Below are 7392 nucleotides of genomic sequence, written 5' to 3'. Positions count from 1 at the left end.
TATTTAACTTAGATACAACACATTTTCTTCTTCATTCTCTAACTCTAACTTTATCTTTCATATATATGTACACCTCATAATCACTCTCCATAACTCTCATAAAAACTCCCATGTGCACAATATTCACTTAGATATTTTTGTACAAAATGAATACAAGTTAAAATCACCAAGTACAAACTAAATGATCACTCTATATATATTGTAGAAATCTTCCCTCACATTTCTTCCTCCTTACCTCTCTAAGTCTTGAACCCTCTCCTGTTTCCTCTATCTCTTTTTCTCTCATTTCATCACCTTCTCAAACACTTTATTTCTCTCTTTTTGAGCAACCAAAGAAGCCAAGAGGATGCCTTCATTTACAACCCTTTTTTCAGCCTTCTTTCTTCCTTCTCTTCTCGAGAATAACAGCCCCAAAACACCCCTTAATCCCTTGTGTAGCTACTAATTTTTGAAGATCAAAACAACCCCATAGGATGATTTCGAGTGAAAAAAGGAACCAAAATAGCCCCAAAAGGAGCAGTTTTCAAGTGGTATAAAACCCCAAAAAACTGCCATATTTTGCACCTTAAAAGCTCTTGTGTGGCTGCTGAATTTCGAGGAACAAAACTGCCCCAAAAAGAGCTATTTTCGAGTATTAAAAGGTCCAAGAAGTTTCCATCTTTTGCTCCTAAACTTTACTTATCTTGAACTCTCTTTTGAACCTCTTCTTGTCTCAAAAGTCTTAGGTAAAATACTCATCTTTTCCTTCTTATTTTGTCACCAACAACAACTCTTTTGTGGTAAAAATGTTACATCTAAGTGCTAATTAGATAAATCCATAACCTTGTGTGCTTAGATTGTCCAAAAACCTCTGCGTTCAAAAGCTGGGGATACCTGAAAAACGTCCCGAACTCAAAAAGAATTAACCTCACATGACTAGGGTGAGTTTGTACGGTCCCTTTTATTTTTTATTCTTTCAGGAAAGAGTACACGCATAACTTTACGTTTATCTTACGTTTTACGTTTATTCATGTTCATATTTACGTTTAGCTCGTTCACTTACGTTCATTTACGCATATTCACGATCATTATGTTATTTACGTTATTTATATTTATTTTCAATTATTCACCTTCACTTACATTCATAGCATTTAGTCACTTTATTTATGATTGTTTTGGTATTTCATGTTTACGTTTCATCTTACACTTAATCAATATTAAATTATGATTATTTACATTTCGTGCGTTTATTCACGTTATTTATATTTTAAGATATGTTATTTAAAGTCTCGTAATGATTACATAACTTTCATGTCATTTATTATTTATAAGAATCACAATATTTGATAAACATTTTATATGATAAAAATGACCATATTGTGTATATACTTTTATGACACAAAAAGTGTCACAATAAGCATATATACATACATGTATTCCACATAAAAATGACATAGAAGTTATTCATAAATTAAGGTGTCTAACTTCATAAATAAATTCGTATACTCTTATAAATTGAAGCAAAGTCCTTTTTGGGTTACCCTCAACATCAGAAATAGCTAGAAATGATATTAGGAGAGAGAGAGAGAGAGAGAGAGAGAGAGAGAGAGAGAGAGAGAAATAATTTATTATATTATTATATGATTAATAAACTAATTATAAATTATGGGAAAATAATTTGTTAATATATTATATGATTAATATATTAATTGGAAATTAATAATAGTTTGTTAATTTATTATATGATTAATAATTAATATGAGATCAATAGTTAAATAATTGGTTTGTTAATTTATACGGTGAATAAATTAATCAGAAATCAATTAAAATTAAATAATTATTACTCAAAATTAATCTAGAATTAATTCGGGATTAAATGGAATTAATTAAAAGTGCAGTGGGTGAATTGTAATTGTTCAATAGTTGAACAAAAGAGACAATTTTAGAACCATCCAAACATTGACAGTTTTGGGAGCTATTCTAGGTTTCCGGAGCCTTCTGGTTGCATAAAAGGAAATGATTTGAATTAAGATTAAATTTATTATTTAATCAATTCAAATCTTTTTTTTTTGTCTGCAAGTTACCTAAACTATAAATAGGACTCATTAGCTTGCAAATTTCATTCATGACATTCCATATCTACATATGAACGAAAATTCCCTCATTTCTCCTATATACTCTTCATTCTAGGGTTTCTGGTTTTATGTGTGAGCCATTAGAGGCATCATCCTTTTGCTACTAAGCTTTCCAAGACCAACAACTATAAGAGATTGAAGTGATTTGTTTACTACAACAAATTAAAGGTATGTAACCCTAACTTGGTATTTTGATTACATTAGAGTTCATGTTAGTTTTGTTGTTCATTGTATGTTACACACAAAGTGTTATGACATAGATCCTTTAGGTTGCATGTGCCCTTAAGTGTTAAGTGAAATTCCACAAGACATTGATTTTTGTAACCTATAACACCCATTAGTGGTATCAGAGGCTTGGTGTGCCTAACATTGATTGTACATGATATGAACTAAACGAATCTAAAATTTTCGAAAAACTCTTTCTCATGATGTGACAGGCCTTCTGTCACGATGTGAGATTGGTCTGACAACAAACTCTTATCCATGATGAAGATGTTAACGCAACAGATGACTCAACAATAGGAAGATAATAGAACACTGCTTAAGGAGATTGCCGATGATAGGATGGTGACAGTTACCTATCGTTACCGAGGTTTCACTTTAGAGGTCTTTGGCAGGAGGCTCCCAATCGGTTTATTTCAATCGCGATGCAGGAATTACGCGTGATTGTGGAAATATTTGGATGGGTACATTGGTGTCAGGATTGTTTGTCTTCACAAACAAGTACGTGTTTGAACCCTAGTGGGGAGAATCATCGATTAAGAGTGATACCTTAGTCGGAGCATGACAACATGTGTGGTCATAGGGCTCGAAGTTACCCGTTGTGTTACAATGTAGAGTATTTAGCTATTATGAAGAATATGTATGTTGAAAAAGAATATAAGGTGGTTGAAAAAGAACAGGTCATTAGAGAGTTCCATGGGTTTATCCCTTGAAATTTTGTTGGGGATACCAATGGTGCGTCGGATGGGGTTCCATTTTAGTCTGATTTTGGGGTGTCTCATAGTGGAGCTTTGTGTGGAAGAAGGTCTACTTAGCTCCATAAAACAATTGATCACTTAGAATCCAAATAGTGTGAGTCGTTAATATAGGTTGGGACTGGATCCATCCTGGGGCATCAACAGAGGTTCGTTGGATTCCAAGTAGGGAAGAATTACTCACCATAATAAGAGTTCAAGGACTGCACAAACTTCGGTATGGTAAGGAAGGCTTGAGTCAGCTGTTGTAGATTTTGAAATCTTTAGTCTCACCAGTTGATGAATAGGAGAGATAAAAGGCAGACAACCATCCAAGATGGATGATTTGGTTCAGGTGTGGTGTATCGTTGTGGCCTATTATGTATTCAAGAGTGTCATGGATTCGATCTTTATAACGGATGTAACTTGTTTTGAGTAATGTTCATCAGGCGTTTTCGAGGCATGGTTCGAAAATCGGATAGTATCGTCTAGGTTCCTAGGGTTCTCTACTTCATTTTGTTCTTATCTACTACTATTATTATGGGATGTGGTGTTGGATAAGGTGTATAAGTCCGTAACTATATTTGGCATCAACTTGACCCGACCCGGCATGGTCCATTTGGGTTGCACTTCACCTAACAGTTTGTTTGGATATACTTTTGAGAATAAGATGTTTATGATGTATTAATATATTATTGGTTATAATATATTAATATGATATCATAATTATTTAATTAGTATTGATCAAGAATTAATTTAGAATTAATTTAGTGATCAAAATGGAGCTAATTAAGTATGGACTCTTATTTATATATACGGATTGGGCTAAGATTTATTTAGGATGGGCTAAGAGTATATGGAGTCCATGGATAGTCCATGGAGGTTTTAACCCATGGATCCTAGGTAAATGAAGAGTCATGGGTATTAGGGTTTAACCCTAATCCTCCATACTATATAAAGGAGTCTTTGTTTCTAGAATTGGCACTAGTGTGTGTGAGCATAAGAGTGAGCCGATTTCTATAAGTGTTCTTATTCTCTCAAGAGCTTCCAATTTGTTTTGGTGATTTGTGACACCACTTGAGGCATCCACAATATTGGTGCTAGGCTCATAAACTCCAAGCAATCAACCACAAAAGTAAGGTATGTTATTCTACTTAAAGTTTTGTGTTACAAGTACCCTATAACATGCTAGTTAGGTTGTGAACCTTGGAAATAAAATTTACATGTATTTTAGAGAAAACATAGATCCAAGGTTTCTAGGGTTGCATGTACACCATAGGAGTGTTAGTATGCTCAAAACCCAACAGTGGTATCAGAGCCTAGGCTTGTTTTCTTGATACTTGATGCAAACTTATTGAAAAAGTTGAAAAATCTGCAATCTGACGCATTAACTCACCGAGTCTATGGGGGGACTCGACGAGTACATGACCAAACTTATCCTACTCGTCGAGTAGGTTCTTGCACTCGACGAGTAGGAGCCCCATAATGCAGTTTTTCGGCTTTTGTTGCTGGAAATGGACTAGAAACATTAACCTAAAATGTTTTGGTGTTTTAAAACTTATTTTAGATGGTGTAATGTTTATGCTAATCCATTTACAATGGCTAATATCAAAATTCCATGTTTTATATGTGTTAATATGATTCTTGTAATTTTGATATGAATGTTCATGTTCTTATGAGTTTTAGAAGATCATAGGAATTATGTGTTATTTGCTTGTAGTGTAATTCTTGATCTTAATGGCTAATAATGGAATTCATAACTTGTCCTCAAGTTATGGATAACCAAAATTCACTTCTTTAAAAGTGTCATTAAAGAATAAGAAGTTACATAAAATGAAGAGTTTTTTTCATGGACCATTAAAACTCATAAGTTATGAAATGAAAAGTCTTGAATAGTTTCAATACTTGCCCTCAAGTCTTGGAATTTATAAAGTCTCACACATTAATACTTTAATTCCAAATAGATCCTTGGAATTTTAAAAGTTTAAAATTCAACCCTTATACTTTTATAATATTAAAAGTTTAATCATTATATATGTTATACTCTCACCCACAGCTTCCTTGACTGGTGGAGGGTCGTTAGTCGAACAGGTAGGATGGGACCTGAATCCTCATTAAAAGTATAATGAAATTCTAAAGTAACTAAACCTTTATTAATTCCTAATCTTAGTTACTTTAGGAAAATGTGAAATAGGTGCTAACCCATGAAATTACACTTTGTACCTTACTAAGTCATTAGTGGAGCGTGTGTGGTTAACCGGCACACTAACAAGGACTAGTAAGAGTGGCAAAGGGTGACTTAAGTTTTATCATAGATCGGTGGATCACGTGTGGTTAACCAACACATCGATTAGGTGTTAAAATTAAGGGTACCAAGTCAATTTGCATGGTTATTTACACCTTGTTTGTGATCCTCGGCATCCCAGTCACAAACTTGAGAGGGAACAATCAAGATTCAAACATGCCATTGAAAGTTCAATGTATCTCAAAAGATCTAGGAGTTTCAAATCCAATTAAAACTTAATAATTTATTTCGTTTATAATGGTGGAAATTGGTAAATCGTTATTTACCTACCTTCAAATATTTCATAGCTTGGATTATGGCATCCCTCTTCCAAGTTATGAAATAGTTTGTGGGGTCCTGGCCTTTATATTTCATTTGGGTGACTTATTAAGGATTATTCATCTAATTAAACTTGTCCTTTTTTATTTCTGATGTCTTCCAACGCTACTACTGGCTCAAACCGTACAGGCTCCTTTTCCCTCATGAACTTATGTGGGAAAGTCACTTTTGATGGGTCTAACTTCAATGAATGGATTAGAAACATCAGGATGGTTACCCGCTATGAGAACAAGGAATATGTCCTTGATAAGGAGCTCAAGGTTATCAATGAGTCCACTGCTACTCCTGAAGAGCTTGCGGAGTACACTGCACATGAGAGGGATGCTACCAAAGTGTCCTGCATCATGTTGGCAACCATGACTCCCGAACTCCAGAAATCCTATGAAGATTTCTACCCCTATGAGATGCACCTGGATCTGATGGATAGGTACCATCAAAGCGCGCATCAAGAAAGGTATGAAATCATCTCCTCCATGATAATGGCCAGGATGAAGGATGGTGAAACCATCACCGGTCACTTGCAGAAAATGCAAAGGTTCGTGGATCGGTTGCTGAAGCTGAATGTGGACTTCCCTGAGGACTTGGCGATTGATATCATTCTCCATTCCTTACCTCCATGTTATGATCAGTTTTGTACGACTTATCATATGAACAAGGAGGAAGTTACACTTAGCAAGCTTCAAGGACTTTTAAGGACCGCTGAAAGTGGCCTTAAAGGTAAGGCGACTGTTACTTTTACTCCTACTACAGTAGCCCCTGTTATGGAAATTGGGCAGGGAAAGGGGAAGAAGAGGAAGACCCCTTCGAAGGGTACCAAGGGAAAGTCCCTTGATGGCTCCTCTTCAAGTGGGACCAAGAAAGGTCTCATTCCTCCTTCTTCAAACTCAAAGGAAGCACAATGCTTCTACTGCCACGAAAAGGAGCACTGGAAGCGAAGCTGGCCCAAGTACTTGTAGGATGTGAAGGATGGGAAAGTTAAACCCACCCATGCAGGTATTTATACTATATTGTCTAGTAACTCATTACATACTAACTCTTGGGTGCTTAATACAGGTTGTGGTATTCACATTTATACTGATTTGCAGGGCCTAAGAAGTAGTGAAGAAATGGAGCACGGGAAGATAAACCTAATCATGGGCAATAGGAAAGCATCACATGTAACCAAGATTGGAGTTTATTCTTTATTGCTTAATAATGGGTTAACTTTAGATTTGAATAAACGTTGTTACTCGTCAAAAATGGCAAGAAATATTATTTCCCTTCATAGTTTGTACAAACAAGGTTTCACCTTTTCATTTGATAATAAAATTGGTGCTATTGATGCTTTTTATAATGACGTGTTTTATTTTAAAGCATTACCTTGTGATAGTGTATATGAAACTGTGTCGATTGTAGACAAATTAATTAGGAAATAATGTATATCATATTGATTCCTCGATGAGCTTAGATAAAGCATCCTTGTGGCATTGTCTTCTTGGACATGTTAACAAGAAGCGCATAGGCCAACTCCAGAAGGCTGGAGTTTTGGAATCATTTGACCTAAAGTCGGATGATAGTTGCGAGTCTTGTTTACTTGGAAAAATGACAAAGTCACCCTTCACTGGTACTTGTGAGAGGGGTGAGGGTTTGTTGGACCTCATACACACAGATGTGTGTGGACCCTTCAAATCATCCACAAGGGACTAATCGGTACTATGTG

At 35.3% G+C, this 7392-nt stretch overlaps 1 long non-coding RNA gene across 1 annotated transcript; it reads left to right on the top strand.

Moving 5' to 3' along the window:
- Positions 1–210: 210 nt before the first annotated feature.
- On the top strand, positions 211–7014 carry LOC145097767 (uncharacterized). Its single transcript, XR_013704488.1, has 5 exons — positions 211–725; positions 836–920; positions 2170–2282; positions 2552–6686; positions 6779–7014. It is a non-coding gene; the product is annotated as an uncharacterized LOC145097767 (long non-coding RNA).
- The last annotated feature ends 378 nt before the right edge of the window (positions 7015–7392 follow it).

Source organism: Lactuca serriola, chromosome 4, assembly GCF_051521515.1.
Source record: "Lactuca serriola cultivar US96UC23 chromosome 4, Lser_US96UC23_V15, whole genome shotgun sequence".
NCBI lineage: Eukaryota > Viridiplantae > Streptophyta > Magnoliopsida > Asterales > Asteraceae > Lactuca > Lactuca serriola.
Note: the sequence above shows the minus strand (reverse complement) of the source record. Positions and strands in the feature narration are given on the sequence as shown.